The sequence below is a fragment of the Ambystoma mexicanum genome, chromosome 1p (genome assembly GCF_040938575.1).
Source record: "Ambystoma mexicanum isolate Mex_15411 chromosome 1p, UKY_AmexF1_1, whole genome shotgun sequence".
In the NCBI taxonomy this organism is placed as follows: domain Eukaryota; kingdom Metazoa; phylum Chordata; class Amphibia; order Caudata; family Ambystomatidae; genus Ambystoma; species Ambystoma mexicanum.
In genome coordinates, this window is record NC_090921.1 from 460,108,332 (window position 1) to 460,131,147 (window position 22,816).

Below are 22,816 nucleotides of genomic sequence, written 5' to 3' on the forward strand. Positions count from 1 at the left end.
CATATTTTACATAGCAGCTATTCCTCAAAACCCCGTAGCTGTGGGATGTTGTCTCCACTTTTCACAGAATTGTGCCCTTTTCACTAGGAACACAATGTCCAATTTTAAAGCTATTTTCTACAAGTGTGCGTGTTTAACATGGGAATAAGTGTATAAAGTTTCACAATTCTAGCGGCAATACATTTTGCGTAAAATCACATTTCTTGCCATTGCTGTCCAGAACATGTCACACAGTTCCGGTGCCTGTTCTCACCCGTGCAGCCAGAAGTTACATTAACAACTCTTTTATTTTTATATTTTTCACAATTTTGACTAGTAAGTTAGCAGTCTTTTTTAAAATATGTTCTTTGTCCATGTTAAGCAACAAATGGTTGTTTGGCTCCACCCCTTGATCTCTCCCTGGAAACCCAGGAGCCATCGCCCATGTTTGTTCCTTGCAGAGGCCATTTACGACTGTCCTCACACTTCAAATGTCCTGAGCTGCAGCTTGTCATTGCTCCTTTTGCCTCTGTAGACCAGGATCTTTCCTACCCTGTAATTAACACTTCTCTGTGATTTCCTGCGGGTGGGAAAGACCTTCCTTCTGTGAGAAAAACCTGTTATTCAAGTTCTGCAGCTTCCGCCAGGTTTACATTAATTGTTAAATTCTGTGGCCGTTTCCTTAGCACAAAACAAACGTGTTGTATCAAATACAGCTAGAATTCTCATTCAAGATTTTAAACCATGGGATCAAACAATTACAATATGGGTTACTATCAGTAACAGGCCTCTTAGATTGCAAACATTTGATTTTCAGTTTATACATGCTAAAGTTTAATCAGGCAGGCCCCTGACAGCTGTCATCACAGTAGCCCTCTGCTGCACAGATATTTTTGACAGATCCACAGGCAGGCCACTTTTGCTGTGAAAATCTCTCTATGCTTTCAGCCTTTCAGGTCCTTGTAAGTTCACAATGATTTCATAATTAAGTGAATTGTAGCACCCAGTAAGAATTTTGAATTTTTTTTAAAGGTGTTTTGTACCGGCATTCTGAAGTTTCAGCAGCACAGAAAAAGAGATTTAAAGCAATCTTAGAGTTTCATTTAGCAAAGCAGTGCTTTTTCCTTCTGCACTCCACTTTCAATTGTTGCGGAGCCCAGTGACACATTTCAGTAGTGAGAGCTCTGTTCCACCACTGACAACATGCGTGGCAGATTGGGCAGCCATCTTTTTGCGCGTGGAAAAGCGCCATTTTCAGGGGTTTTGGTGCGCACAAGAGTTTTTGCGGCCATTTTGCTGTTTCTGGCACCATCATAACAGAGTGATGCAGCATAGCAGTGCAAAAGTGGGTCAATAAATCCCACATCATGTGTAAAAGATGCTGCAAATGGATAGTTAAGGGAGATGCCACAATTAAGAAATGAGAGATATTGCACTCCATCTGATAAATCATTAACACTAAAAAGGTCACCAAGAAAGTTTTCCATCCATCTCCTGTTTCCAGCTGCAGCCATACCACAGTCCTTTGAATGTAGGTTCACCTTTTACTGGAGATAAGTGTCCAACATGTACTGCAAATCCACTGGGATGATCATAACAATGCAGCTATAAGAAAACACAAAAATAAGCACATTACAAAAATAAAAGTGCACAGCACCATCAATTGAACTACCTCACAAAACACTCCAAACAACCACAAGTACTGCATTCCTCAAAGTACATTTAAAGTACAAGAAGTAAAATCAAACCACCTTCAAAAAAGACTTGCCACACAAACACAGCAAATGAAAAAATAATAAAGAGCACTATCTGATAGCAGTGCACTCTACTTCTATCACACACAACACTGCAAATAAACCTTCAAATATGTAAATAGTGATCAACATTTACTTTCACACCAGCAACACTCCTGCCATGTGCACAGCAAGAGTTCAAAAACCAAAAGGACAAAACTTCAGAAAATGGTGTCTTTTATACCTTCCAAAATGAATATGAAAAAAAGAGGACTATATACCAATAAAACCACTAACATTGCTGACAGATTGTCAGCACAACCTATCACTAAGCGCTACATAAATGCAAAAGTAACAACAACCAATAGCAAACAATGAAACTGACAGAAATCTATGTTCTACCCACCGCGGCGACACGGTTAAAGATCTTGGTTTGTACCTGTGGCTACACAAACATTTTCCTGCAAATGCAAAATCAAAATAAATTGGCCTTCAAACCTTCAAAGGAAATAAGTGAACAAATAAGTATCATCCACAGGATCAGATGATTATTGCAAAAAAGATGTATGTTTATAGACACAGCCACAAATATAGCCGCAGTTAATACACACAATGTGTGAATTGTCCTAATATAGCCGCGGCTACAGAGGAGTGCTGTGGATGTCTACTAGCGAATAGTAATGCATTGAATAATAACAACAGCACCATCAACCAATTAGAAACTACAACACACACACACATCATACATACCCCACTCATACAAACTAGATGACATTCAAAGTAGGAATAATTTTCCTGGAAACAGAGAAATACTGTAGATATAATCATGTCTGCAATGAATACTGTGTGGCTGATTCGAGACAGTTGGATGTTATTGTTGCTGGCATTTTGCGAGAAACTAAATATTACCATGGGCCTAGGTTTGTCAAATTTCACAATTCAATGCTTTGGAATGCGAGGAATACAGTGGTTTGAAATTCTTCCAAAATTGTTAAGTCTGAAAAGTACAGGGCACCCAGAAGTCCTACTCATTCATTGTGCAGGCAATGACTTGGGAAATATAAGAGAAGTGTCCCTTAGTTTAATGATGAAACAAGACATGGGAAAACTAATGGAACTATTTCCTCACACCATCTTCATCTTTTCAAATCTAACTCACAGCCAACAATGGAGATGGACCACCAGATTTAATGGTAAAATTGAGAAATCCCAGAGAAATGTTAATAAAGCAATTTCAGCATTCATGACAGACCATAACCCATTATGGATTTTGAACAACATACAGTTCTACATGGCCAATTACTATAGGCATGACGTAGTAAACCTAACCGATGAAGAAAATGCAGTATTCCTTCATAACATCAAAACAGTACTCCTGATGTGCTAAAGTTCTACACTCAGTGTGCCCCAAAACAGTCCTTTTAAGGACTACTTATCATATATAAATATCATATATAAATACACAAATACAAAAAAATAAGAACATTTTTTTATTATATTTGCGGCTACAGTTCATTGGGCCTCATTACACGGTTGGAGGTAGTCTTGCTGGTAAAACCGGCAAGGCTACCTCCAAACTGGCAAGACAATCTGGCACCTGTGAATGGGCAATTACCAGGGTATTCCGGCCCTGCCGGACCCGGTAATTGCCCTTTCGCGGGTGCCGGTAGATCCCTATTCCCATGTCAGCCCCATAGGGCTCAATTGGAATGGGGATGCCTCTAGCACTTGCATGGTTCATTACTGTGCCGGTGCTACAGGCTTGCTTTGCTCGCAGGTGCCTTTCATTCTGCCAGGCCATGCCTGGTGTAATGAAAGGCACCCGCGAGCACAACTCAGAGTTTGCCGGTCCGGTGACAATAGTACCGGTAAGCTTACCGGTACCATTGTATCCGGACCGGCAACCTCGTAATGAGGCCCATTGACTTTTATCATTGCCGTGGTTACAAAACGTTAGTTGAGAAGGGGACTGACTGTAACTTTTATACTACTATAGAACTCGAATAATCAGTACAGAAAAACAATGCTCATGTAATTATATAAAATAGCTGAAAAATAATAAATATATGTAACAATAAACTAGGTAGGCTAACATTCCAGCGCCACACAATATAAAACCATAACTGAAAATACACACCCTAACATACATTCTATTGTACATCTAAAACTGCACCGCAATTTCTTCTTTTCATATTAATTCCTTCTATTTCTCTCCAAAGTCTCACATGCTCAAAAGTCTGAAAACACATCCAAAATGGCCAGGGATTTTTCCAGACGAGACTATACCGAACCAAGAACTTTAAAAATAAATATAAAACACTGACAACCCAAACTATATAACCATGCATACCGAACTACACATACCCGTGGCTATCTGTTGTCTTTTGTAGCCTCGAATATAGCCGTGAATATCGTCAAAACAACAGAAAAAAAATACTTCCCAGCCCCCTTTGCCCTCACCAATTGCCCCCTTCAAATGTGCCAGCTCCCCCCACTGCCAAGACAGCCTTCTCACCTCCTCTGCCCTCTCCCTTTCACCCCAGAACACATGCTGCTTCTGTGATGCAGTTTGCATCGAGACGTTGGTTATTTGCAGCTATAGCCGAGGTTACGGAAAGCTTTGTTTGTTTATTTATTTTACATTTATAAAGCGCACAACTGCCCTGAGGCATCATGGCGCTGTTACAGCAAATTCACTTAGTACCAGATAAACAGGTACAACTCTCAGATACAGATTCAAATACATCTTAGACAGTATTCATGTTCCGCGGTTACAATGGAACAATAAAGTGGATGCAGACTATTTGAATAGTATGGTTTTCAGTGTCTTTCTGAAGGCTATGAGGGATGTTTCTTGCCTAAGTCTGGGTGGTAGTGAGTTGCACGATTTTGGTGCTAGCACTTCGAAACTGGCGCCACCTGCTTTGGCTCTGTTGTATGTGGGAATTGTGAGTTGATGAGAGTATAGATCGCGCTTGGGTCTGAGTGATTGAGCTAGCTGTATCTGTTCGGCAAGGTATGTAGGTGCTGTTTGGGATAGACATCGGTGCGTGATTGTGAGTGTCTTGAACAGAATACGTTCTTTGATGGGGAGCCAGTGAGCCTCTCGTCTGGCCTGAGAGATATGCTCTCTCCTGGGTATACTGAGAGCAGCTCTGAGAGCTGCAAACTTGGTCCCTACGCCCCCTCCAACTCCAAAATGTCTACCCTGATGACACTTGTATGTTTTCTGACCTACAAATAACTTTTTACTGCATTTCATTTTCCCATAATCTCGGCTATAGCCGCGAATATCTCTCGAATCGAGAGAAAACCAAGATGCCGGTCGTTTCATTTCTGAAAACCATGATCCTGCAATGCACCATGGTAGGTATAACAATAATTTTTAGGGGGACGGGGCACACACTTCTCCATCAAATTTTTAAATTACCACTGCACGGAATAACCCCAAACCACAAAAGGATTGCGAGTCAACGCTCCGTGCCCGCGTTGTTTTGGACCTGGTCCAAATCCATCCAGCCGTTTAGGCTGTGTGCTTTGGCATAAATTAACTTTTTTTGTCTACGGGAAAATGAATGGGAAGTAGGCCACACTGAAGGGGCCCCTGAGGGACCCTCGGATGTGGAAACAAGGTAGTCACCACACACGAATGGATACGCCAGACACAAGGTTCTGTTCCCAAAATCTAGGGTTTATTGCAATATAAAGTAGTCCCAGTTGGCTAAGTGGTCCCACGCCCCGCGACGTGTGTCTAACAGACCTCGGGGGACGCAAGAGAGCGTGAAATGTACATCAGTTACATATATGCAAACGGAGCATCTTACAATCAGTAATGACCCTTTTGACATTTGATGCCACCCCCAATTCATTTCCCTTTGAATTAGAGGCGATGATTGACCAGTGTGACGAATATGACACCTTAGACCACCATATTTAGTACCGGTTTGTAATCTTCAATTTTACAGACACCATTCTTTATTTGCGAGAACACAGCGTTACTGTTTTTCATGGGCAAGCTGCGTGTAGGAGACTGGCACATACCAGACCTCTCTATCTCTTAGTTTCGATTCTCGCTCTAGAGGTCAGCCCACTCTCCGGAGCCTCACTGGGCTCAGAAAGGGGGGCCGTAAAGAAGATCATAATTCAACTCTCTAAATGCTAGTTTCGTACATTGCTATTCTTTCAGGAGACTCGCTGGCATTCGTGTACTGATTAAATGCCTTGCTCCCTGTCTTCAAGGATATGTGAGGGAGGGAATCGGGCATTTCTGTCTGGCTCTCCAGTGTAATGTTTCAACATGTTTCTTAGCCTTGGACCATTGAAACAAAATAATATCTAAAGCAAAGCAGTTTTACATGAGGCAAAGTGGCAACGTTAGAGAGAGCAGAGAGAGAAAACAAAATGGCGATTCTGGTCATCTTAAAATGGCTTCACTCTAGTTGAACTAATAGCTATGTAATAACTAATGACTAATGAATATATATTCTTACACTGTAAATGAGGCGGTTGGTCTTCGGCCAACCAATTATCATTCATTTCCAGACCTTCAAGGCAGTGTTTGGTTTTTCTGGACTGACAAACCCTCCTCTTGGCCGTAAGCCAAACGTCTCATCCATACATTGCATCCTCCTCCGACCAAGTATTTGAATTAGATTCGGAATCTGATTCAAATTCGGACTCATGTACACTTGTCTCCTCGTTATTATTATCAATATCAATTGCCATGAATTCTTTAATGGTTTCAGATTCGTTACTATGGCGAGTGCTTGATTTAGTAATGTTTTTTCGTTTCATCATTTGTACACACTCTTCGCTAATTTCAGTACATATTATGGGGAGACAATGTATGCAACAACAACTTGTCACGAATATTCCTAGGATTGCTACTAGGATTGCAAATAGTTTCCATCCCCAGTTCCCAGAACCAGGACCTTATGTTCAATTCCCAACCGCCTTCAGGGGGGTGAAGATCAGAACTTAACACATGCAATTTTCTTATCGCCTCAAAAATCGTGGGGGAGGAGTCACTTACAAATACGCAACACGCTGATCCCACGATTTTGCAAACACCGGCGCGATCAACTAAGATTATATCAAGGGCCATTCTATTTTGTAGTGACATTAATCTAATTCCTTTTTCTTCAAGAGTCATATTATATAATATATCAGGGGTTCCATTTATTGTTTCTTCTAATATCCTAGACAGTCGTCTTCTGTTATAAGAGTTTATCGCCTGGCCCCAAAATAGTATGAATGATTTTGCTATGTCCCCTTCAATCAACCCGTCTTCAATATTAAGGCAAGGTCGTGACCTGGTCAATTTGGTTATGTCTGATGTTTTTAAAAGAAACACCCCAGGAAACAGAAATCCCAAATGACACATACCTCCCCAGTTCCTAGGTAACCAAGGATATGCTTTTTCTCCACATATGAAATACACAGGATCTCCCACATATATTGGTTCCACTTCTTTAGCAAGGAATGCTATATTCCTGCATCTGGTAAATGTTCCTACCTGGAAAGAACCCTTTTTCTTTAAACAGAATGGGACAGAATGAGGGTTATAATTCACTGTATATGAAGGGGGTTCCGCATCCTTATTTCCCTGTGGGTTCATGTAGAACGTGATCACAGAAGTTTTATAAGGTACAGACAATCTATCCTGTGGCATTATTGCTGGTGTAATTAATCGTCTTTTGTGGACCATGGAGCAACCCATCGGTTTCATAATCACTTCCTCGAATTCATTCATATTTGTTTTATCTAGTTGACCAGTTTCACTTTCGTTCCATTTCCCATAATATAGGGCACTCAGAGAAGCATAACATGCAGAGGTTAAGGGCAGGGGCTGTACATACCATCCTATTCCCTGACCACCATGCTTCGGCAGGTGGGCACAAACCCAACAATTATTTTTTCTTAGGATTGAGTGTATCATATTCATTATTAACAGCAATGTGTTGTTCCCATATCCTTCCCTATGTTTCTCTTCCATTGGGGACAAGGTAGAGGAAATCACATGGACTGGGCTCTCTGTTGTGGAAATGTTCATAATGGGCAAAAGTACTTCAAAAGGGTGCATTTCCTCTAGGTACCATAATACTGATATGGTCAACATTGGGGCTAATATACCCGTTATGCACATTACTATGGTTAGACCCAGCATACAATTCTTTTTACCATGTCCTTTTTCCGCCTTTCTATATACTACGTTTAATTCTCTATCAGCATTGGTGCAAGAGGGGGCATTTGCTGGTTCTGACATTTCTTCTCTTCCTTCTTCTTCTGCTGTGCTCGTCGTGAATATCTCTTGTTCATGTGCTTCTTAGGATGTTGAAAAAGTTCAATCAATGTCTACAATCTTTTTATGCCAGTTTTCTGTCTGCCTGGATTGCCTATTAAACTAGCGAGGCCTCCGTGTATTTTGCACATTGCTCTAGAATTTCAGAGCAGCTTCCTTTGTACCACGTGCACCCCGCTTGTTCACTCGGGTTCCTGACACATGGATTTAGCACTGAGGAGTTGCGTTTCGTGAGCTGTCTAATTTGCACAACTCTTACGCCACCCTCCTCTAGGCCTCCGGTTTCCACTTCATCTGAAAATAGGAAACAGAGGCAAGAAATTCACCAAGAGATGAAAAAATGTGATCACTCCTTCTTTCTGCTCCACAGGTTGTACCGATTTGCTCCCGGTACCATGTGATCAACAAATAGTGCGGGTGCACTTCCGGTCTCGAGTTTGGAGTCAGCCTGGGGCACAATGGCAGATGATGATGGGTGCCCAGGCGACAATGCAGGCTGTGACGCAACAGAAGATGGTGGGCGCCACAGAGGTATGCGCTTGATGTCGGCCAGCAGAGATGGAGAATCTGCTTGACAACGTTGAGGCACTCTTTGCTCTTCCGTTTTTATGGCAATCTCATCAGGCTTTGTTTCAGGATCCAGCAGTTTCTGTGGCAAGGGACTGGCAATGGCATTTTTCGTTTCTGGAACCACTGCTATCTCTTTCTGGTCTTTGTCCCGATCAGTTGATGTGTCGAATGGCGATGGGACTTTCTTGGCGTGCGTGGCATGAATCCACGCCTGCATCCATCCACGCATAATGCTGTCTGCGTGGTTAAAAGTACCTGGTAAGGCCCACGCCACCTGGGTGCTAGCGATGTTTTCCGCTCATAGTTTCTGATGAGCACCCAGGTTCCGGGCTCTAATGCATGTCCTGGGCCAGTATACCGCACCGGTAATGCCTCCTGCACCTGCTGATGAATCAAACACAGTTTTTTTGCTAACAGATTACAGTAAATGCTGAGTACAGGGTATTCTACCTCTCTCATTCTTTTAGGCTGAGGTGTGCACCACACATTCGCCTCTCTCCCCATTATAATTTCATTGGGGGAGAGCCCAGATCTGGCCTGCACTGACGTTCGCATACACAGTAACGCTATTGGTAATGCATCTACCCAGCTTAATTTGCTACCTGCACAGATCTTACTGATTTTGGACTTCAAAATTCCGTTATGCCGTTCAATAAGACCGGCCGAACTCGGATGTCTCGAACAATGGAATTTTTTATCAATCTGCAATCCTGCACAAATCTGCATTATCACTGCCCCTACAAAGTGCGGACCATTGTCCGACCATATGACACGGGGCAGACCAAAGCGAGAGAAATACTCTTTTAGCATTACCTTCGCCGTGCTCATGGCTGTGCAATCTTTCAAGGGATATGCTTCTACCCATTTGCTGAATGCACATATGATCACCAGAACGTATTTCAGATTTTGGCATCTCTCCATCTCTATGAAGTCAAAGTGAATCACTTCGAATGGCATAGAGGGAGGTCCAAAACTTCCTGTTGGAGTCACTGTTCCTTTTCCCACATTTTGCTGTAGGCACGTGATGCAGTTTTGCACCAGCCTCTCGGCATTCTTTTTTATGAGTGGATTTTCCCAGACCGTGGCTAAATGTTGGACTATTATCTTCGCACAGATGTGTGTGGGACTGTGAGCCATTGTGACCATTGCATTTAAATAAGCATTCGGCAACATCCAATTCCTATTTTTTTTGTCCACCCAGCAACCCTCCAAATCCAGTTCTGCAGAGCCCTTGGCCCATCTCTGCAATTCGTCAGCGGTAGCTTCCGCCTGCATTTCTTTAACAGTCACAATTCCATTTTCTATCATGCAGGGCACTTCCTCCGATTGTACCGTCAATATTTTTGTACTCAAATCAGTGGCAGTCTGTTTCACAATCTTGTCTGCAAATGCGTTTCCTTCTCCCACTTTACATGTCACCTTTTTATGCGCCTCGCATTTCACTATTGGCAGGTGCTTTGGACACGTAAGTGCAGACAGTAATCGCACAATCAGAGGGCCATGTTGAATTCTAGCCCCATGGGATGTTAAGAAACCTCTCTCGGCCCATAATCGGCCAAAGTTATGTACTACGCTAAAGGCGTACTGGCTATCAGTATAGATATTTACGCTCAAGTTCTCCAAAATTTCACAAGCTCTTGTTAAAGCAATTATCTCTGCTGCCTGGGTGGAGTTATAAGGAATTCTTTTACTCTCCTCAACACTTTTTAATGTCGTAACAGCATATGCGGCAGTTGATGTGCCGTTAGGTAGTTTAAAACGTCAGGTAGTTTAAAACAGGAGCCGTCACAAAACAGTTCCCCATCTGGTTCTTTTAGTGGTGTGTCACTCAAATCAATTCTCCCTTTTGTTTTCTTCCTCAGTAACCATTAGGCAATCATGGGGAGCAACTCAGTCCCACCACTATTTTCCCAGAGCATTGGCATTAATTCTGCTGGATTCAAAGCGCTACACCTCATAATTTGGATGTTGGGCGCGAACAATACAATTTCACATCTAGTCAATCTAGCAGAGGTGAGGTGTTGCGTCTGTGTTCTGAGTAGAACATCTATGGCATGTGGCACCATCAAAATTAAGGTGTGCCCCAAAACCATCCCTCCTGTTTGTTTCACTGACGCAGCAGCCGCTGCAACAGCTCGCAAACATCGTGGTAGTGCGTGCGCTACAGGGTCCAGCGCAGAAGAAAAATAGCCGCACGGCCTATTTCTTCCACCTTGTTCCTGTGTTAAGACAGACAACGCGCATCCTTCGTTCTCATGCACAAATAGCCTAAAAACCTTTTCATAATTCGGTGTGCCCAAAACTGGAGCAGAACTCAAAATGGTTTTTAGCAAATCAAATGCTTTCTGACATTCTTCATTCCACTGCAAAGGCATCACAGCATCCTTTTTTGTTAATTCCACCATTAGTTTCACAATTAAAGCGAAGTTCATAACCGATTGACGACAATAAGAAGCCATCCCTATTATCGCTCTCACACCTTTCTGTGTTGTTGGCATAGGCATACCAGAAATACTCTTTATTCTCTCTGGTGTTAATCTTCTCCCTTCCTTTGAGAGTAGGTAACCCAAATAAGCTACTTCTTTCTGACAGTACTGGAATTTCTTTAGGCTTGCTTTATGGCCATGCGTGGCTAGATGAGTCAATAATAGAACAGTACCTTTTTTACATATCACCTCTGTGTCAGCAGCGATTAGTAAATCATCAATGTATTGTAACAATACACAGTCTGCTGGTTATCGAACATGTCCAACTGCTCTTTCAACGCTCTACTGTATATGCTCAGACTTTTAGTATAGCCTTGTGGAATGTGTGTGAATGTGAATGATCGTCCTCCTAAAGTGAAGGCAAATGAATACCTGCTTTCTTTGTGTACTGGAATGCTGAAGAAAGCGTTTTTCAAATCAATAACACTAAAGTATTCTGCCGAAGCAGGGATCATTGTCAAAATCGTAGTGACATCTGGCACTAACGGGAATTGGGGATCTACTACTTTGTTCAGTGCACAGAGATCAATTATGAAACGGTACGGTACCTCATTACCCCCTTTCTTGTATACGGGAAGAATGCGGCTGTTACATACACTACCTGTAATCTCTTCAATCACTCCCAATTTCACCAAATCAGAAACAATACTTTTCAATCCCTTTTCTCCTTCTGCTGAAATTTTATACTGCGGAATACGTGGTAACGTTATTCCTTCTCTTAATGTAATTTTTACTGGTTCTATTTTCAAACATCCCACATCTTTGTCATTCACGGCCCAAATACAAGTTGGTACCTTACTCAATTCCCCTGTTAAAGGTTCTGTCATAAATTCAGAAGTTGGCATAGTCTGGGGAGAAATAGTCAAAAATACCCCATCTGGTGTACAATGAATAACTGCGCTTAGTTTTTTCAATAGATTCAATCCTAAAAGATTCTCCCCACAATGCTCTGTTAAAAGAAATTAACAATGTTCAGTAAAAGGCCCTATTGTCTCTGCCACTGATTTGGACTTGGGGTTTATTACTGGGGTACCTGCGAACCCTACTGAGTTATTCTGTCGCCCTGACAGAGGTATGTCTGGAACCAAGTGATGATCTATCGAGCATCTTTCCCGATTTTCATCTCTACGTAGGGTCCTTTCTGATTCACAGGAATTGACACTGGTTCCGACCCCTGTCCTGGGCTGTCCTATTGGGGTAACAACACATCATCCGAAGTGTAGCCTCCACTGTTATTATAATATGCACCTGTCTGGTTATCAAAAATGTTCCCCCCTCTCCCTCTATTTCTCGTTTGTGCAACCTGCTGATTTTGACTTTGCGTAATTTGATTCGAAGCCTGGCCTTGATTCTGTGCACCATTCCCATGATTATTTTGGTGCTGCTGCATATTATTTCTGTTGTGACCATTTGTTCCCATGTGCCCTCTGTGAGGCCTTCTCTGACTATATCCGCCTCTGTTTTGCAAATGCGGACAGTGTGCCCGCCAGTGTCCTTCCTCTCTGTAGTATGCACATTGATTTCATCTCAAAGGCCCTCCATGCATATTCGAATTTCCCCTACTCTGTGCATTTCCCCTTCCCCTGTGGTGTCCTGCTATCTGCTGGAGTACCACCCCTACTATCGTCCACAGAGCTTCTATTCTTATTTGCAAAGGATACTCATTACATATCTCATTTATCTCCCCTACCGAAGTCCTAGGGCTTGACATCCATCTCATCGTTTCCGGCACACACACCTGCAATCTTTGTCTATCACCTATCTGTCCGGGTGGCAGCAAGCATTTCTGCATATACAGTATTGACGCTCTCTTCCTGCCCCTCTCAATATTCCTTCTCCTATTCCCCGGTGTGGCGAGTACTTCAGAATACTCTTCATCCAATTCATTCTTTATTTCAAACAGTCGCTTCACATGCTCTTCTATTTCTTCATCTCTCTCTCTACAACGGGCTAATGCATTCAAATCCAACAATCGTTGCGGTGGTAACTTCCCAATTAACTTTTTCCATTGTCCCGACAAATATTCCCCCATGCATTCCAACAATACCTGTCTTTCGTTGTTCCTTCTGAAGTCATATAAGGATGCTAGCGTGGATGCCTCATCATTATCGTTTATATACATCTCCGCCTGTTCTTGCAGCTCACGCTTTCTCTCCTTACTGATCGTGCTGCGAGTTACTCTCGTATATTCATTTTGCTCAATTTCACTCAGTCTGCTGGGGCTGTGGTAATTGCGAAACACTCGGGGCTGGCTGGCTAGTGGGCAGTGCAGTGTCTGATGTAGCCTGTGGCTGTGCTGGGATTGGGAGGGGCTGAGCAACGGGAGGGGGTTGAGCGGCAGCTACTGCCATAGACTTTTTAGTTACACTCCTTGGGCCCTGTTTTGTTTCAGTTAAGATTCTGTTTATTAATTTGTCCGATGAGTGTATCTCTCTTTGTGGATATATTTTTTCTATGTTTAATTCATTGCGCCGTCTTGTCTTTCTCAAGCTATTATTCCACTCCTCCTCCTCCTTTTCCTCAGCTTTCTCCGTCTTTGACTTATGCCTGCGCGCATGTTTCTCTCTACTTCTAAATCGGAGCATTGCTTCCCTCCTACAGTCCATAAGGATATAAAGTGCCCCAGGGCGTGCTCTCTTACTTATCAACACCTTTTCCAGGTTATCTATACGTTCCATCTCAAAACTCCCATCCCTCGGCCACTGAAGATTTTCATGTTTTCTGGTTTGCTTATGCCAAGTTTCATAAAACATTATCGCTCCCACACCATACTTTATGTACATATCATAAGCCTGGGTTCCTCCCGGAAGAGCTTCCTGGCCAGTTTCCAAAGATTGTTCACCGCAGCGGAAAAATCCCGCTAAGGTGGACAATACCCCAGGCATGTTTTAACCTTCTCCTTGGCTAATCAAACTTACTCTGGGTGTTTTATTTTGCAAAATCACCTCTCAACCAATATCAGGATCACTTACGAATCGGGGCACGACTCACCTGATTAGTCAATTTGTCTTTTCAAGACACAATTCGTCCGTATACTGACGCAACCAATGACGTTGTGTCTGCGTATCTCGGCTCTGCCTCGTTTCAGGACCCTCGCCTCCTTGTTCACTGGCCAGGGGCGTCGATCAGGGATCAGCTGTGTGCAGATCTGCAGCAAGGAATCTCATCACTTACACAGGGCGCCCCGAACACCTCTTGATCCCGGTTCGATCGCTCCCGTCCTCGCCGTTCTTACCGCCTTCCTGATTTTTCAATGTACACGATGGAACAAGTGGGGGAGGGTCCCTGTTCGGGCGCCATCTTGAAGTGCCATTGAGGTACCCTCGGATGTGGAAACAAGGCACAGTGACCACAAACAAATGGATACGCCAGACACGAGGTTCTGTTCCCAAAATCTAGGGTTTATTGCAATATAAAGTAGTCCCAGTTGGCCAAGTGGTCCCATGCCCCGCGACGTGTGTCTAACAGACCTCGGGTGACGCAAGAGAGCGTGAAACGTACATCAGTTACATATATACAAACGGAGCATCTTACAATCAGTAATGACACATTTCATGCTGCCCCCAATTCATTTCCCTTTGAATAAGAGGCGATGATTGACCAGTGTGACAAATATGACACCTTAGACCACCATATTTAGTACCGGTTTGCAATCTTCAATTTTACAGACACCATTCTTTATTTGCGAGAACACAGCGTTACTGTTTTTCATGGGCAAGCTGCGCGTAGGAGACTGGCACATACCAGACCTCTCTATCTCTTAGTTTTGATTCTCGCTCTAGAGGTCAGCCCACTCTCCGGGGCCTCACTGGGCTCAGAAAGGGGGGCCGTAAAGAAGATCATAATTCAACTCTTTAAATGCTAGTTTCGTACGTTGCTATTCTTTCAGGAGACTCGCTGGCATTCGTGTACTGATTAAATGCCTTGCTCCCTGTCTTCAAGGATATGTGAGGGAGGGAATCGGGCATTTCTGTCTGGCTCTCCAGTGTAATGTTTCAACATGTTTCTTAGCCTTGGACCATTGAAACGAAATAATATCTACAGCAAAGCAGTTTTACATGAGGCAAAGTGGCAACGTTAGAGGGAGCAGAGAGAGAAAACAAAATGGCTATTCTGGTCATCTTAAAATGACTTCACTCTAGTTGAACTAATAGCTACATAATAACTAATGACTAATGAATATGTATTCTTACACTGTAAATGAGGCGGTTGGTCGTCGGCCAACCAATTATCATTCGTTTCCGGACCCTCAAGGGGTGTTTGGTTTTTCTGGACTAACAACACTTTTGGAGAAAAAAAAAGAAATTTGACACTTTATAACTTTTTCATTTTCTAACAAATCTTTACGAAACTTTGCAGTCTGGGGTGGGGCACATACTTTTAATCACTTTCGTAATTCTGGCCAAATCCATTACTCGTATCTAAGGTTATTAAGAATAGAATTGTGAGGGGTTCCTATGCGTCTCCAACTCACCTTAACTAGTGGGCGGCTATCGCCGTCCTATAAAATATATATATATATATATATATATATATATATATATATATATATATATATATATATATATATATATATATATATGTGGAAGTTGCGGAGTATTACAGTGTGTTTTTCGAAACTCGAAAATGGGCGTCGACACAGGGCGTGCCAGTAATACTATCCCTAGTGTGACGTCCACTGTACCCATGATCCCTCACGCGTCTAGGACCCTCAGATTGTGTTTTTTCTTTGTGACATGAGGTAGCATGAGGAGTAGCGTGAATACAGATAATCCAAGCAGATAGATAGAAGATAAGACTACAAGCATCCATGCGCCTTTTCTCAGAGGTGAGGAAGGGTGGGTCGCATGTGAATCTAAGCAGATACAAGCATCAGAAATACGATTACGGTGAGTAATGTATCTCTTCTGAGGCTTGTGGAATCTGCTTAGATCACATGCTGTGCATAGATTAGCGAGCAGTGTTAGAAGAAGGAAGTGGGATATGAGGAGGCTCATGAGCAAATAAATGTCTTAGAACCGCTTGTCCCACTTGAGTATCTGTCTTGGAATGGGTGTCAATGCAGTAGTGCTGAGTAAAAGTGTGAATAGAGCTCCAAGTAGTTGCTTTGCAAATGGTGTCTAGGGGTACATTTGCAATGAAAGCCAGAGAGTCCCCGATGCCTCTTGTAGAGTGGGCTCTTGGCGTGAAAGGCAGAGTTTTCTCAGAAAGGGAGTAACACAGCTGGATACAGTTAACAATCCACTTAGAGATGGTACCTTTAGAGCCGCAATACCCCTCTCTGCCTGTAGCTACGGAGACAAACAGCTGGTCTGTTTTCCTTAGCGGTCTGGTTTTGTTTACATAGTAGAGGGCCGCCCTACGCACATCTAGGGTGTGTACTTTCACCTCAGCCGAGCTTTGTGGGTTTTGGAAGAAAGCCGGAAGCTCGATGGACTGGTTCACGTGGAATTTAGAAATAAACTTAGGTGAGAACCTAGGGTGTGTACGCAAAACCAGTTTATCCTTGTGGACTGTAAAGAAAGGATCCCGGACTGACAGAGCCTGAATTTCACTAACCCTTCTTATGGATGTAATAGCTACTAAGAAGGCTGTCTTATAAGTCAGGTGTTTGAGACTGCTTTTATGCATGGGTTCGAATGGGGGGCCCATGAGTTTAGATAGCACCACATTAAGGTCCCACCCTGGTGGTGGGTTTGAAATAGGAGGGTGAAGTCTCTTTACTCCTTCCATGAAGGCTGTAACCACTGGAACTTTCCACCACGACACCTTTTTATGGGAGGTGGTGTATGCTGACAGAGCTGCCAGATGCACCTTCAGTGACTTAAAAACCAGTCCTGCATCCAGCAGGTGGAGCATGTATGTAACAATAGTTGAAGGAGTGCAATCAACTGGGTTGATTTGTCTATTCTGGCAACAGATAACCAATCTCTTCCACTTGTCAAAGTAGCAGTGCCTCGTGTTAGGCTTCCTAGATTCTTTTAGGATGTCCATACATCTTTGAGGTGAATTGAGATGTCCAAACTCTATGACCTCAGGAGCCATGCTGCTAGGTTCATTGAGTTGGGTAGAGGATGTACTGTTTAACCTTGATGCTGGGACAGTAGGTTGTACCAGCCCGGGAGTTTGATGGGTTCGCACATCGCTAATCTGCGTAAGTGTGGGACCCACGGTTGTCTCGCCTACATGGGAGCAACTAGGACGAGCATCATCGATTCCCTGTTTATCTTGTTCACCACCTTCCTGATGAGAGGAGTTGGTAGAAAAGCGTATGCAAACATCCCTGACCAGTTCATCCACAGGACGTTCCCCTGGGAGTCTGGTTGTGGGAATCTGGACGCGAATCTTGGGCATTGTCTGTTTTCGCTTGTGGTGAATAGGTCTATGGTGGGGGAACCCCACTGAGAGAAGAGATCTTCTACGATTTCTCTGTGTAGACACCATTTGTGCTCCTTTGGGAGGGGATCTCTGCTTAGTGCATCTGCTAGAGAATTGAGATCCCCTGGAACATGTTGCGATGACAGGAAGATGTTCCGTTTGAGTGCCCATATCCAAATTCTCTGGGCAAGTGTGGACAGATTTGGCGAACAAGTCCCTCCCTGCTTGTTTATGTAAAACATGGCTGTAGTGCTGTCCATCCGGATCTGCACTGACAGATTCAGCAGGTAGGGCTCGAACGCTTGAAGCACTCTGAATACTGCCAGAAGCTCTAGCAGGTTGATGTGATTCTTGGCCACTGAGTGAGACCAGGGACCTAGACCTGTGTGGTGGAGGAGGTGAGCTCCCCACCCTGTCAGGCATGCATTGGTTGTGACTACAGCCTGTATCTCGGGATCGTAAAAGGGTTTCCCCTTGGACAGATTTTCTCTTGTCCACCAGTGAAGGCTTTGTACCAGTGTTGGCGAAACGACCACTAGATCGTCCCACTGACCACTTGCCTGAGACCACTGTTTCGCCAACCATTCCTGCATGGGATGCATGCGTCGGCGCGCATCGGGGACCAGGTGAATACATGACGTCATCATGCCTAGCAAACGCATTGCTTTGCGTACCGTTATCAGACGACCGGCCTGATATTGAGGAATTTGCAGTAGTATATTCCGAATTCTCTCCTCTGATGGAAAGGTCAACCCCTCTTGTGTGTCTAGGATAGCCCCTACGAACTGTTTGGAGGTGCTTGGCACCAGACTTGACTTTTTCTTGTTTATTGAGAAACCCAATTCGAAGAGGAGGTCGATTGTTCTTTGAATTTTTGTTCTGCAAATCGCTGGGGTTTCCCCCGTGATGAGCCAGTCGTCCAGGTAAGGGTACACCGGGATTGCCTCCCTGCGTAGGTGTGCTGCCGCCACCGCCAGTACCTTGGTGAATATCCTTGGAGCCGAGGCTATCCCGAAGGGCAGTACTTTGAACTGGTAGTGCCGACTGTCCACCTTGAACCGCAAGTACTTTCTGTGCGCTGGGAACATGGAAATATGAAAATAGGCATCTTTCATGTCCAATGTTGCCATGTAGTCCCCCTTTTTTAGGAGGGGGATTACCTCTCGGAGAGTTGTCATGCGAAACTTTTGGGGCTTGACATATTTGTTTGCAGGCCGTAAGTCTAATACTGGGCACATTGTTAAATCTTTCTTTGGTACAAGGAAGTAAGTTGAATAAATACCCTTGTTTACCTGGTGTCCCGGGACGAGTTCGATCGTGTCCTTAGCTAGCAGATTGACGATCTCCTCGAGGAGGATTCTTTGGTGGTCCAAATAATGTGTTCTTTGTCGTGGAGGGTGGTTTCGGGGACGCTCTAACAGTTCTATGCAGTATCCTGAGGACACTGTGGACAGCACCCATCTGTCTGATGTGATCCCTTCCCAAGCTTGGGTGAAGTTGGAAATGCGTCCTCCTACTGGGGATGCATGAGAAGGGACCCTGAGTGGAGCGTCACTGTTTTGGTGGAGGCGTGCCGCCGCCTCTACTGGGGCTGCCTCTACCTTTACCCCGCCCTCTCTTATTCCCCCTGATATAACCTTGGGTAGACTGTTGGTTATTGTTCCACTGCGTACCCTGGCCCTGGGAATAGCTTGACCCTCTTTGGGAATTGTGTCCGCGTGTGCGGCAAAAATTGCCATTACCCCTTTGATTTGGGGGCTTAGTGGTTAGTTGACCTAGGGACTTGAGTGTTTCATACTCGTCCTTGACATTTTTCAGCGCATCCTCGACCGCCTTACCGAACAATAGATCTGGCTCCACCGGTTTGTCTAACAATGATGCTTGGGTTTCGGCCTTGAATCCAGACTGCGGTAACCAAGCATGTCTCTTGATAACAGTACCCTCTGCTATCAATCTACCGGCGTTATCTGCGGCATCAAAGGTTGACTTTAAAATGCAACCGGATACAGCTCTTCCTTCTGCTGAGACTCGTGCCAATTGGCTCTTTAGGAGTTCTGGGGCGGAATCTATGAGTGCCGCGACTTCCTCCCATTGGTGGCAGTTATAACTCACCAGCAGGGTGGTGGAGTTGGCGATTCTTGCTTGGTAGGCGGAAGTGGAGGCAACCTTTCTGCCGAACCCATGCATTTTCTTGCTCTCCTTGTCGGGAGGAGCTTCTGATGATGACAAGGGTGTTCATGCCCTCTTGCGGGTGTTTGTTACGACTAGGGAGTCCGGTTTCAGATGCCCTCTTATATACAGTGGGTCTGATTGGGCTGCCCTGAAAAGCTTCTCAATCCTGGGGTTGACTGCCCTGGTGAGGTTGGGGTTTACCAGTGAAGGGTCTATTCTTCTTTGGATCGACCTAAGGATAGGGATGGCCTGCGCAACAGGTCTCCTTTCTCCCACCAACTCTTCGGCAAAATCTCTTTCCTCTTGAGCACCCTGGGTGTCAATGTGGAAGTGGTTTGCTGCTCGAGATAGGACTTCATTTAGGAGGGGCTGGTTGTCGACAGGGAGTCGGTAACCGGTGGTTCCTTATCTACTGGGGAATCTACCCTGTATGTTTCTTGGTCGTCCTCTTCCTCCTCTTGTTCCTCATCGTCCCCATAGTAGCCTGTCCCAGTCTGTTCTTCCAACATGCCCAAATCTGTATCCTCACAAAGGGAAGGATCTTCTTCTTGAGAATAAGGGTGAATGTGGAAGGGATCTGAAGACCGTGTTGTTTCGAACCGGGACTTTTTACTTGGAGGGATTGGATCTTTGGAGCCTGAGGGTGCTAACCCGTCGGGGTTATAATTGAGAAAATGTTCAGGATTTTTGGCATAGAAATCTGCGAATGATGACATTCTTGACATGACTCTATCTATGTCCTCAGTAGACCACTCTCTTGAATTGGGAACGATTCTGCCTGGGGGGAGTTTCCCTGTCTTATCTATAATAGAGATGTGAGACCTGTCTGTCTGTTTGAGTGGAGTGAAATGTTTCTGCGGTGTGGAAGTAGGTTGAGACTGCTTCCTCTGTTGTTTTCCCCCTCCCCGTGACTGGAAGAGTGTTTACCCTGCTTCTTTGGGCCTTCAGAGCTTTTCGACGCCTGGCGTCGAGCTTCGGTAGTGGTGGTACTATCCTTCGACCGTGTAGGTTGGGATTCGGGAATAGGCGTTACTTGGGCTGTTGACACCGACTCCTGGAGTGCGGTCTGGGGATAGAGGTCGGCTTCGTCTTCCGACGATCGAACCTAGGTTACCTTGGGGAGCGAGGCACTCTTGGCAATAGTGGATGATTGCCTGGAGTCATGCGGCGATCTAGATCGAGAACGCCCAGAGGACGCCGATTCGGACCGTTCCCTATGTGCCTCTTTCCGAGAGCTCGACGTGCGCGTCGAGTCTCGGTGGGACTTCGTGTGTTTGGAAGTGCTGTGGGTTGCGCTTATGTCACCGGGGGTCTTCCCCATAGCCACCCTGCCGGACGACCTTCTGAGGTCAGGGACCTGCGCCTGGCTGTCTTTCAACGCCGTGTTGCCCTCGCCGCCCGAAAGTACGGCGCTGCTGCTGTCGCTGAAGGCACCCTCCGCGGCCATGGCCTCTTGACGCCTGGCGTGGTGGGCCCAACGCTTGGTGGAACAGTCTTTTAGTGTTTTAGGTTTGAACCTACTACACGCTCTGCAATTTGCCTCGGGATGATCCCTTGGCAAGCTGAGATTGCACGTGGCGTGTCTGTCAACCCAAGGATACTTGCGGTTGCACTTTGGGCAAAATTGGAAAGGGGTACCCTCCATACGCACCTTGAGGCAGCGGGCTGGTAAGTGTAGGAATATATAAGAATGTATATAAGAGTGTAGAGTATGTCCACCCCCCACTCTCCCTACTTGGAGGGCCGAGGCCAGAGGCCTTCCGAGGCCAGGGGCCTTCCTAGGCCCACTCTGTCGCAAAGCTCTCGACGGTCGCTTCCTTCTCCGGTTCGGCGTCGAGTGTCGAATTTCGGTGACTCGATGTTAGGGTGGAGAAAAATGGGAAACATAACAATATGGCTAATGCCAGGGAACTCCGCTGAATGCTTCCGACCAGTATGGCGGAAAAAAAGAATCTGAGGATCCTAGATGCGTGAGGGATCATGGGTACAGTGGACGTCACACTAGGGATAGTATTACTGGCACGCCATGTGTCGACGCCCATTTTCGAGTTTCGAAAAACACACTGTAATACTCTGCAACTTCCACTAGATGTCGGCCTATGCACAGCATGTGATCTAAGCAGATTCCACAAGCCTCAGAAATATATATATATATATATATATATATATATATATATATATATATATATATATACATATATATATATATATATTTCACAGTAGTGGCTGTGTAGTTATGGTTAAGTTGCTGTTTCCATAGGAAGAGCACTTTTTGGGCGGCTTATAACTTCGCTCCCCCTGGACGAATCCTCACCAAACCTTGCAAAAGAAGCATATGACCCACTCCGAATCGTCTTGCAAAGTTTGGTGATGTTTGGTCAAGGGGGGGAAAAGTTATGGGGGGGGCCCAAAACCTCTTTTTTTCCCATAGACTGAATGGAGGAAAAACTTTGCTTACGCCTACAGCCCAAACCGCTTGACGGATTTTCACCAAATTTGCGGCAGGAGCTTGGTCCCAAAAGCGTGCTTTTGTACATTTGGTGACAATCCGTCATGTAGTATTCTTTAAAACGACCAAAAAGCATGTCTCACAAAATTAGTGATATCTATGTCTGCTCCGCGGTCACACTTCCCTGTTCGCTCCGCGGACAAGATACCGATTGGCTAATGGGCTTGTGTCATGTCCAGGGACATGTGACGCGTTCACCCATTGGACGGTGAAGAGTGTGAAGTGCGTCAGATTGTTCCGATGCGCCCGCCATCTTTCATCCGTGTTTTGGTGTCTGCGGACATCGCCGCTAAAACATATAAAAAAACACAACATTGCCCTTGTTAAACTTACCAAATACTGTCTTGGAAGGTGAGGGTTGATGAGGCTGCGATGGGATGTGGCAGCAGGAAGAAAACAGTGGTGTTTTTTTGTCACGAAAGTCATACGATACATTTGAAGTTGTTGCTTAATATAATGTCCGTAAAGTACAGGCGAATAATTAATGTGTTCCAATGTATTTCAAATAATATTGCAGTCAGACTGGCACCCTAGAGTTTGAAATCTGAGGCAGCCACCTGCAGTGTTTGATGGAAACAGCGGGTCTGCAAGTGTATGGGAGTACCAGTTCTCATGAGTGCGTTGAGCCATGATATTTGTGATGTCATCTTTCATTTCCTGAGTGTTAGTCTTAGCAGTGCACAATGGT

General features: G+C 44.7%; 1 long non-coding RNA gene across 1 annotated transcript in view; it reads right to left on the reverse strand.

Annotated features, from left to right (window-relative positions):
* Positions 1-268: 268 nt before the first annotated feature.
* LOC138572965 (uncharacterized) overlaps positions 269-22,816 on the reverse strand; it is a 399,255-nt gene continuing 376,707 nt past the window's right edge. The window contains exon 3 of the long non-coding RNA XR_011303916.1: positions 269-1,584. This is a non-coding gene — a long non-coding RNA (uncharacterized lncRNA). The remainder of the gene's footprint in view (positions 1,585-22,816) is intronic.